Source organism: Varroa destructor, unplaced genomic scaffold (assembly GCF_002443255.2).
Source record: "Varroa destructor unplaced genomic scaffold, Vdes_3.0 BEIS01000007.1, whole genome shotgun sequence".
NCBI classification, from domain to species: Eukaryota; Metazoa; Arthropoda; class Arachnida; order Mesostigmata; family Varroidae; genus Varroa; species Varroa destructor.
In genome coordinates this window covers 34,094,950-34,106,964 of record NW_019211460.1, presented here as the reverse complement: position 1 = coordinate 34,106,964, position 12,015 = coordinate 34,094,950, and positions in this window count along the sequence as shown.

Below are 12,015 nucleotides of genomic sequence, written 5' to 3'. Positions count from 1 at the left end.
GAACGACTGGGCTGCTGGCCCAAAGAAGGACGAGCAGAAGCAAACAGAGTGCAGAGCGGCAGAGTAAACTGCTTAGTAGCTGCTAGGCACCACACAGTTGAACGTAGAAAGTACGCGCTGAGTGGGAGAAGACGGTGTATGAGGACGTTGACGTCACTGCGCCACGTCGGGTAGTGTACAGAGGAGGCAACGGCAGTAACAGACGGATAAATGAGATTATTGGCATTCCTTTGTGAACGCTAGCCTTCCCGTCTCCGGTCTGCGTATCCTGGGACCCGAAACGTCCCTTTGCCAGTCACACAGTAGCGTCCAGCACGAGAGCTTCTCCGAATCGACGTGGCGCGGTAAAGGCAGTGGTTGAAAGAGCAGCCCTTCCTCTACGCCCGCTTCAAGGGAAAACCGGCTTCGTTTTCAAGACGGAGCTACGAGACTTTTGCTTCCATCGTCAGCATTACTACTGCTAGCACAATAATCGTAAGTCTCCATTGGCGACAGGGTTGTGCATGGTGCGCATAGCTGCATCATGCACCAGACAACGAAGGAACCCCTCGCCAAGCATCTTATCCCCTCCATATTTACTTTCTCATCAAGCTGTGGCGTACTGAAGACATCTTTTTGTAACAGCAGAAGACAGCGGGAAGACATAGTTCCTTTTCTTCCCCGTTGTCAAAGCTTGGGCCGCAGTTTTAGAGGCTCCGGGACATCCTCTTCTCCGGTATGGTATTATACCTTCTTCAGCCCGTTTCGACTTGCCTCACTAACCCCAATTTGTTGAGCGCGGGCGGGCAGTGGCCATACATTGTCACGCTGCCAAGAAGCGAGAAGAGAATAAAAAACAAAAAACAAAGCAAGCACAATGTTTTCCCTATGTATGCGACATAACTTCGTAAGCAACATAAAAATGTACCCATCGTGCTTTTTTTTATGTGTGAACCTTCAGCGCTAGAGTATAATATGTCTTGTAGAGGAAAGTTGTTGAAGATATTAGACTGCGTTACGCCATGGCTACTTACATCCTTCGAACTTATATAGCATAGAAATGATCTTTGGAATTTAGATAGAAGATTGTTTTCGAAAGATTGCCCTTTTTGTGCTTTCGAAAACAAAAGAAGCAGTATTTTTGTATGGGGCATCACAATCGTCCAACCCAATCGACAGCAGCAATTGGAACACAGAAAAAACAGTCTAAACGGAGAGAAAATGTATTAATTATAAGACAGACAGAAAATTTTACCTGGGGATAGCTTATTTGTTGATGTTTTTCGAGCGATATGACCCGCAATAAAAAGATAATCGCCGAATTGTGCCGCTCATGGGCACGCACTGGCCCGCCAATGATTGTAAACACAATATTTATTCAATTCGCAAGATTCGATTCGTTTAGCCTTACCCTTCCTTCTGCGCCAAACCTTTCCTGTCTGCTACATAGGGTCTTCGAGGACTCTTCAAAAAGCGCTGCTTTTCGATATCAGCTACCGATGTCACCCCACCGAACACAGCCGAACCCCACTCGAGGGGGATAGCTTCTACCGGGTACACCTCTTCGCTATCTAAAGTCTCGTCGCCATCTCAACAGCTCCAGCAGGGGCCGTTATAGCGCGGTACTACAGCTTATCTATTGCAAGGGGCTGTCTCATCTATCCCAGTGTAGCTCACTGTTCTTGGTCCTTGAGGCCCGAAGGGCTCTAGTTCCTTTTCGTGTCATGGCGTTCTCTTACCGACTTCCTTACTTTATGCTTTTCCACTACCACTCATTCTGTCCTGTAAGAGCAGCAGTCCCGCGGCGGCCACAGCATTTCTGCTGTCAGAATAGCAGCAATGTAGCGGCACTGGCAACGGAAAGCCACCGAATTGAGTCGATTCACTGCTGCAGTATGGCTCGTTTCCTCAGCTGCTATTGAATTCCGAGATGGATGGAGTTGGTAAATGTGGGCGATTGAACGGACGACGTAGGCTGGTGTGTGTTGGCGCGAGTGCTTTCCGATCGAAGCCGAGTAACTGGCTAGACCCAAGGGTTCGCACTTCAGTGGTCGTCAATGTCTCTCAATGTTGAGAAAAAACCAGTACCGAAAGGTCTCGCTTCTGACATCGTGAAACTGTCGAAAGCCTAGGTGAAAATCGTATTACATAGGGGAACGTTGAATATAAATGTTCTTGTTATTCCGGCTATCAATGTTTTGCCCTTTATCTATATATTAATTCCATATGTGTGTAGCTAATATTCTTACATTCACATCAAATACATACGGGAGCACAGCTGAGTAATTTTTGAATGTAACAAAAATGATATTTGCGACAGGTGGTTCCAGATTGTAATTAGTGGCAATGCAGAAGCGATTGCAGTTAGTTGATGACTACTTCGGCAAAGTGGAGATACGACCTCTCTTCAGAAGCACCAGCTTGTGCGAGAAATAAGCAGATGAGCAAAGGCATTGAGGAGTAGAAGTTGAACTAAAAGAATTCCAATGGACGACGCCACAGCGTCGTTCCATCGTTGTGTATACGCTGGTTTGCCTGCTCATTCGTCTTTTTCCCGGTGGAATCAACTACGCTGGCACTTCTCTAGGTAGACCAAAGCAACGGCTAGGATCAGGTGCAAGCGGTAACAGCAAAATGAGCTCTAATTCCTGCCGCATCTGATGGTTCCGCCTCGTTTCTGCAGATGGAGATAGGGCTGGACAGCCTGTTCGGCCTCGTCTCCCAATACGCGCACCCTAGGCATAATTTGTACTGTAGCCTACAACGCGCGGTAGTGCTTTTATGGGGTTGCATCAAGCTATTCAAGGAAGACAAGTTCGTTTTCTTCTTGCCGAACACTTCACTCTTTTCCCATTTCGTCTTCACGCTACTCCACACCCCACCGATCGCATTAGCCGCATTAGGTCTCTTTGACCCCTTCGCATTCTTTATAACCACGCTTCTAGTTGCCCAGCTTGAATCAGCTTCGTGTGGCCTGCAGTGGTCGATTCTGCTGGAGGACTTCAAGGCAACCATTAACTAACGGCAAGCCAACCCTACAAATCTGCTAGTTATCCAACTTAGGCCCTTGCAGCAGCTTTAAGCTGGCGGTACTCGTAACGGCAACCATACATTGTATATACCACACTAAGTTACTTTGTTCTCAAAAACTCTCACCAGCTTCTATTCTACTGGAGTGCAGTGCGTGATATTTTAGTGTAGGGGAAAAAAAATACTCAGATGTCAAGTTCTGAAATAATGCTTCACATAATAATCTAATAATAGTCATACACGCTACACATGTAAATGAACAAAACGTTTTCATTCGAATCGCAGAGCCCGCTGCGAAATATATGAAATAAAGCAAATGTGCCGTTAATTTTGTTTGCCCTCCTAAAATGTCCTTAGTGCAGTAATTTTTTGGTCTGAAGTTTTTCGCTCACTTTCTAAATTAGTGAATTTTGAGCATGAACTTCAAAAGGTCTATATTTAACGCGATGACCAATTTGACCAAAATAAAAGGACCCTCGCAGAAGGTATTCCTGACATTTATTTGTTCAGATTGTTCAGACTGAACACTGCTTACTCTCCGCCCTTATTAAAGATCCTTGGCTGTCTGCATATGCATTTGCCTGACCTCGTGCGCGAATACTTCCCTTCTGTCCATTCAGCCCGGAAGATGAAGATCCAATGTTCATCATCGAGCTGTTGCCCCCCCCCCCCACCAAGGGGAAAGCGATCACTAAGAACGGTTGAGAGCTGCAGGCTAAATGTGCACGAACCCTCTTACGCAGTGTGTGCTTTTCTGGGGAATTTTCTCTGAAGTCGAAGCTTTCCATCGCATCGGCAAATCTCTTGCGTAGGTTCTTCCAAGGAGGTCTTGTCGTTCGTTTCCTGCCAATCCTACTTAACCTTAAATCTTGCAAAGCTCCTAGCGTTCTTTCCAGTCAATATTCTTACTTTGTTTCATTCTGGCGTTTCTTTCTGAGCTCTTCCGACTGCTATTGCTTCCGAGATAGGATAGGACAACGGAATTGGAGAAAATAGCTTTTTGTGGTTCCGACGACGTAACTAAGAGCCTGCTCGTAAAAAAAACAGGCAGAGGGTACAAGGAACCACTGTCAGCCTCAAGTGATCTTCTAAAAAATGAACTTACTTAATAGTCTTGATGAAAATGACAACACTTGCAGATGACAAACGACCTTTCGATCCGTTGAAATTGAAGCCCACGTAAGTGTAGGCTGTATGAAAAGCAAAACTGCTGGGTAAATTGTCGGAGCTGGAGCGTAACATGTAACACTAGGATATACAGCTTTTTTTTCCCTGATATTATACAGGCAAGGTTGTGCTATAAATACATTGTGGTATCCAAAATACGCATTGTGGACCATAACAAACATTTCACCAAAGTAAGCTAATTAGTACATTGAACCAAAAAATTAACCTTGAGGAAGAAGGTAGATACAGAATCTGCATTTCTTGGACTTCACCGTGGGTCGTATTCCTCGAATATGATTTTCAAATAAAAAAAAAAAAAAAAAAAGAAATATTTGGTCGATCTTGACATTGTCAATGGATCGGGCCTGCGTTGTTGAGGCTAGCAGCTTTAATATTCGATCATAGACTTCAGTTTAGGGTGACAAACAAATAACAAATAAAAAGTAATTAAGGAATAAATGACGGCCTACCCTCGAATTTCTTCTCGATGCACCTACATACTGGAATGCTAATTTACGCTTTTCGTTCAGGCACCTTTCTTCGATTGGATCTAGCTAGGGATAGGTCCATCTCGATTGTGGTAAGACTCACCTTTTCCTCTAGCCTCTCTCTAGTTGCCGGGAACGTCGAGTCTTCACTTAATCGATCCGGAACTCAATCTCGGATGGAACACTAAGATTTGCATTCGTTAATTAACCTGTCTTCTCATTTGTCCAGAACTAAAAGTTTCTCAACGGGCAACTCGTTGCACCCGCTTCGCTGATATCCAGATTGGGGAGGCCTGACCAGATCCCGACGAACCAGCATGCAAAATTCTGTCGAGTCCTCAATGAACAGTCCAAGTGGGAGATGACAACATCTTTTCCGATCCCAGGACAGGGCGGAATTGTCGCCGGGACATCCGAGATAAGCACGAAAGCCGGCTCTAACTGTATACAGCCCAACATACAGTAGCCCATGAAAGAAGAGTGCTGTCAATATAATCCAATATCTTCTAGCTATAGAAAAAAGCCGTATCTTTGCCGTTTGAAAAATCTTTGACACACATATATATATATATATATATATAATTTTAGCTAATAGCTAATTTAAATTCATTCGTAGCGATCTGCTTAGTATTTAGCGATTTGTTAAAAAAAAAAAAGTTATGTTTTTCCTACTTCGCAGTATTTAAAGATGTCTGGAGGATTCATTTGCATTCGTACATTTCATCCGTACTATCAACCGCCTAGCTAAAATTAGTTATAAGACGTTTTTCTCCTAATTATATTATATAATAGTTTAGTATAATTTATTGAAAGCTAGTATTACCTCACTGAAACAATAGAGTTACGTAGAGTCTTATTGGCGGCTTTTGTAATAAACAGATTTTAATCAATTTTACGGGACGGTATCTGTTTCCTTAGCATGTGGAAATCGTCGACCACTTTATACGGCCTCGTTGAACGAGTACGGGAAAAAGCAAATTATTAATGTGTTGCTTTAGGCTCTTAAAACCAACTTGAGTAGTGATTCAAATAGAAATAAATATAGTCACACCTTTTATTGTTTTGTCGAGCTTAAACTAACTGGTAAATAAAGACAATTGTGTTGCCACATTTGAAAACATATATTTCTTACCCTGATAGAAGCTTTAATGGATACTCGATAATAGTTAAACGCTCCTGTCAGTGTAATAATACTTCCAGAGTATGGTAAAACATATGGCAGAGAAGCCTAAGCCGAGTCTTTTAGCGGTGCTCATTTGAACTCAACCTCAAGCATCAGCAGAAAAAAACACGGATCATCAAAAAACGTACAGATTTTCGCTATTCAGTCTTCCTTTTCTTATCGCTATTCGGTATTAGTTTGTGACGCTCATTTCTGTCGTACTTGAGATCACCGAAGCATCAAATTATAGATATCTAGAAACAAGTTGTGCAACGCTATCTTCATACAATGTTATGTTTTTCTTTTTTACATTATAAATGCTATTGCCGCGCGCGCGCGCTCCTCTCAAAATATTCTAAACGGGTTAAGAAAAAGGAAGCTAATCTTCAACACGGCTGAATTTCCGGCTTTTATGCTACTAATTAACTATTACTGCGAATTACATCTTTCAATCCTGATCAGGTATCGTCAGCCCGCAGCTTCAGTTTCAAACATATATCGACGATATCTATAAGAAATTGACGTGTTTCAAAAAGTACGCCCGCTTGTACAAACGTGATTTACAACGGGCTATCACGAGGTGCGCAAACGTCAGCTACTGTCAGAGCCGTAACGCAGGCGCAATAGTTACTTGACCATTAATGTGCCATACCATTAGGGTCTCCTGTCGATAAACGGCGAATCTACTTCAAATCAGCCCCTTGCTCAGATCAATGCAGTGAGTGGTTGGTCGAAAAACCAATCAAAGCATATCGGCTTCCTGCGCTTTTTGCCCTCCGTTTTCTGGTCCTGATTCCTCAAGCGGATTTAGTAGACATTGTCACTGTTGTTACCTTAGTGAAAATCGGTGCTTTTCCGTTGTCTTACTCTTAAACCAGCCGAAAGGAGCATAGTGTAATTTTGTAAGCTGAGCACATGCAGTGTGCTGGTCCGAGCTGGCGAAGGCCTCTGCAGCCTCAGGGCGGCGGCGGTGGCAACTATAGGCAGGGGAGTCATTAGGAGTTCTATTATGTTCCATACGGCTCTCGCCTGCACCCACGAAGCAAGCGGCTGGAAGCAGGCTCAGTATTGCCTTTAGTAGCTCTGGTGAGCTAGCCTTGGTGTTACCAAGGCAAAACTATGCAAAAAGGTCGATCCTCCTTTCGCTTTCCTCTGCTCGATGAGGCTCTGTACCGTCTGGGTAATGAGCTGTGCGTCTGCTGCGCCTCCGAGTGCTTCCTCTTGCCGTTCTCTTCTAGCAGAGTCCGGGGGCCATTCATACAAAGAAACGGTCGCCACTGAGACACGAAAAAATCACCCTGAACAGGCCTGAGGACGCTCTAGCATGGCTATGCGCCCTTGGCCGACGCCCAACTGCCTTCGATGCCGTCCCTTAGCGATAATACCGTGCAGCGATACTGCGAACCTTGTCCGTCGACAGAGATGGTGTTTGAACACCGTAACGGCATATCGACTGCAAGTCCGCCTCTGTATCATAAAAGGAGGGAACAAGTAAACTTGGATTAGCTTCACTACAAATTGATAGAATCATCAGTAGCGCAATGCTAATTTGTAGCATTCATATATATGTCTGTATCTCACAATTTATAGTTTTTTTCTCTAGATATCGAGAAACACACTTACTACGCGATCGACTGCGTTGATTTTCTCTGTAAGGGAATAAATAGCCTTGTTCAAGCAAGCTTTTTCAGTAGGCGTCTTAAAGCAGATACCCTAGGCCTATTTGTGTTTCATGTACGTTACAAGCACGTACATATGCACGCACGTATAGTCGTTCACGATCAATAAATAAGACAGATACGTGAAAAAGGCCATGTCGTTGAGCTCAACTGCACCGTGCTGTCAATCGTTCGGTTTATAGAAAGAAATTCGTTTACATAATGAATTTCCTACGAAATTTAATGAACCTCATTCCGATATACAAGTTCTAGAAATTACTTTGTTACTTCAACTTTTCACAATCCACATGTTAAATCGTTCTGTCCTTTGTACTATTTAATATTTGTACAACTACTATTTAACATATGCGTGAAGTGTAGCGTTATATATGCACGTTGCCAAGGAGGGCATCTGAATGTCGGCCGAAATTCACTACGGCACTACACGCTCTTGCACTAGCTATGGGTATACGTCGATTGCTTATACCACGTTAAGGTCAAACCGAACAGGAGGTACCTGGGGGTCACTTATGATAACCACAAGTCTACAATTTGATTGATAGTACTTCGTGGAACACGGTCAGCTCTACAACGGTCTAGCTAGCCTGGTTGCCTACGCCGATGGATTGCTTCAATCATCATTTACGAACCATCAATGAAATAAACAAGTCCGCCTTAAATGACTCTTAGTGGGGGTCTGAGGACAGTACTGTTCTAATGCTTCTTTGTTGCAATTACCAGTTGATAGGTCTGGATTCACGGCTAGATCATTCCGTTGATAGTAATAACCGGCGAAGATAGAACCTTAAGGATCGGGCCATATTTTTTGTTCGTTTTTAACCTGATCAAGTTTGTTTCTGCCGAAATTTCGTTACTGGCACCCAATAATCCTTTGAAGTAAGATAAGATGTATTGATCACTTAATGTCAGCACGAAACACATTAAACTGATCAACCTGAATACAATTAGCGTTTTAGATTTTATATAATTTCGTTCAATTCATTTAGTGCTCACTATCAATGAATTCGAACGATAATCACCATTACCTTTATCTTAGGTATTTTTTGTTGTGCCTAGGTTATTGATTATAATAGGTTAAAATATTCGGACAAATAATTATTCATTCTAGTGGAACAAATTTAGAGATGCAGGCTAATTCTAGAGGTATACCAAAGTTACATCAAAAACCCGAATGTTTTACTATTATACTCCTCAGTTAAGCAAACAAGAACATCTCAATGAACCCTGGCGAAAAATACATTTTTTTTTCCTCGCATACTAGAGGTTGGAACAATACATTGTTCTTTTTGAGCACCAATTTTTAAAATTAACTATGTAAAGACAGTGCCCATCTTAATCTTATGTACGCTAAGAAAGCATACTCAAATACAAGTTGGGTTTACCCTCAATTTATTAGATCAATGGGCACCGATACGAGCGCTGCGTATGACATCTCTTTAAAAGTTTTTAGTTTAGATATGACCGAATTTGCCCCGACTGGCGCGGAGGCCCACGGAGATGTGAGCCTGATAGAAAAACCAGATGTCGATTGTCTTGGCTAATTAACAAATCCTTGCCAAAATCCGCAAATTAGCAGAGGTACGGCTAGTTAAATGTGTATTAATCTGGACACAATTCAGGTATGATACACGTATAGAAAAGAATATATATTAAAGCCAACATTATTATATGCGCGCTTTGTGGAGACTGGTTTTTTTACTTTTGCGTTGTTTATAGGAGGGAGGGGGGTCCTTTCTCAATTTCGCTGACGGGTGTTGGGTGCCTGTCGTTGGCCCGTGCCTGCAATATATTAGCAGCGAGATATCGCCAGGGCCGTGAAATGATGGCTCGACCATTTATAACAGTAAGCTATCAAGCTGAGCTATACTTGCAACAGGCCAGAGGGCCTTCATTGCTGTTGGGTGGGGCGAAATCGACTTGCTTTATTGTGGATCCCTACAGACGTTGTGCGAGAGGAACTGGGTTTGGATGGGCAAGTCTGGTCGATCTCGCAATATAATAGCCCAGCGAATAAGCGCTGGCCACGTTTTGACGGAAAATGTCCTATTTTATTTAAAAAAAAAAACAGCTTTTCACACTGCGTAGCGTTTCCCAGAATGGCCCGATTAGGCGCTCTGTACTCGCTGGGCTTGAAAGTCCATCGGCCACGATATTGGCGACCGAAACGTTGATATGGACTGTTCTCGTTGATGCCGGTGATTAATTAAAGTGCGAACATTTCCTCAACACCGAAAAACGATTTTTTTTCATACTAGTATAATAATAAAAACGATTTATTCTGCTAATATTTTAAGACACTTTTAGTTCTATGCTCAAGGGGTAGAACCCCATGGGGTGACATAACAGCTTTATAGATTTTTGCTTACGGGATATGATTATTAAATGTTTGGTCTAGGATATTACTGTCGCTTAAATAATTTTTCTTTATCATATGGTATTTAACCTAACTAAGGGGCCAGAACAAAAAATAGCAAAGCGCTATTTTCTTTGGTATCTTCATGTTATCCCATCTGGTTGGGCCTTGTTCAGATGTTTACTTTTAGCCTTCTGGCAAAGCCGTTGTAAAAAGGCTTCAGGAACTCACACTATCTAAATCACCATGACAATGGCTTGGGCCACAAAAGCCACTTAACAGCAGACACTGCTCCTTCTGCACTGAAGTCAGAATCGAATGCATCTTAACTTAGATTGCAGATAATAACACGGCCTAACCAGACTATCGAAAACGACCTACAGCCCTAGTGAAACCCTAAGCAGCACCGACCAAACTGTTTAAGTAAGCTATATGCAGGTATAATTAATTACCCTATATATATATATATATATATATATATATATATATATATCATTTAAAATCATCAATATAACTCGAATTTACCCATCCCGTATAAGCGATTCTAAAACATGTTGCTTGTAAATAGCCCGGCACGTATACGCCTCTAGCGAAACGCTGTTTCACGATACGCCAGGAAAAATTCTAGCAGACAAACCTTAGTTTAGACTTTCGCGCTACTTTCAGCTATTGTAAAGTAAAAGAAAAAAACAAGGGAAACCGAATAAGTTGAACTGGAACCTAATTCAATCTTCCCTAACAATCACTATATGGGTTAAGCTATTCAAAAATAATATGTTATTAGCAATATCACACATCAAACGACTTCCCTTTGTTAGAATCCAGGCTTCTAACCCACTCAAAAAAAGTGTTACGCCCAGCACCACCGTTCGACATTAAGTCGTCATAACACACACATTCGACAACACTAACCCATTTAAGAAATACTAAATTGCTTTTATTCGCTACTAATTATTGAATCGGTGGGAATGTCTCATTTAATAAATCAAGCTGCCTTCAAAGAGCGAACTTTCGCATGAAGCTGAAGCTATTTTTCTTCACTATGAACAGGTAACAGCGGCGGCACTGCAAATCACGCTTTTTCCTTCGAGCGTCGACGCTCTTCAGTAAGAAACTCCATATATTCAATTCGCATCGAGAACCTGAAGGGAACAGGAAGCGTCATTTATATGAGAGGCGACGCATGTCTCTCATTAGAGTTCCCAATACACCGCTGAGCCGCGATATCTTGCAGATGACCCAGAACAGATCAATCGTAGCAAGTCAGACAGAGTGTTTTTCCATATAAACCTTTAACAGAATTTTCTCATTTAAAGGCTTCGTATCCATCCGTTCTATGCATGACAAAAATTACTTACTGGCTTTTAGGAAATTACTCAAAGAACGAGTAATTGACAGTGCTTTTCAGTAATCTTGAATTTGTCCCTTTTAATTGCGAAAAGGGCTTCATCTAACTGCGGTTACGAGTGTGGGGGTAGTCCAAGCTATACTATAGCAATCGAAGAAGTCTCTTTGTTAATTAGGACGGTCTACTGCTGGAACTGTTTCCGATTTTACCACGGTCATCCTGTCTAATATATATATTTGTTGAATCAAACAGCAGCCATTAATCTTATTAATAGTATTCGGATGCTTGGACATCCATAAATGTCAATTAAAAATGGCAGTGAGAAAGACTGAAATAGTAGAGATAAATATTGGTTCCAGCAACGAACGTGGCCCATTCACAGAGCACATGGGGCATCAGCGCACCATGTTTTGCTATTTGGGCAAGTCAGAAGGCCAGCCGTGAGATTGTCATTGAGTCCGACAGGGAAAATTATCTTATTTTTTATCATAGTAGAAACGTTTATACTGCTGTGACGTAATAACAAGACAGGGCCGTACGGTTTAAACTTTGTTACGGCTTTTTAGAGCGTCAAGCGGGGTCCCGATTGTCCCCTTATCCGGTTTCTTGGTGGGCCGCTGACTTCATCTATTCTGTTGTGTCATGTCTGTGATGTATGATAGGTTGACGTGCCGGTACCCTCTGCTAGTATGTCATTTCTGCTAGTACGCCTCTCGAGACGAATTGGGATCACATGGTTCCCAGTAACATACCGCTGCTACTGCTGCTTGTCTATGATGACTCTGCTTTCAACGCCCCTATTCACCAGA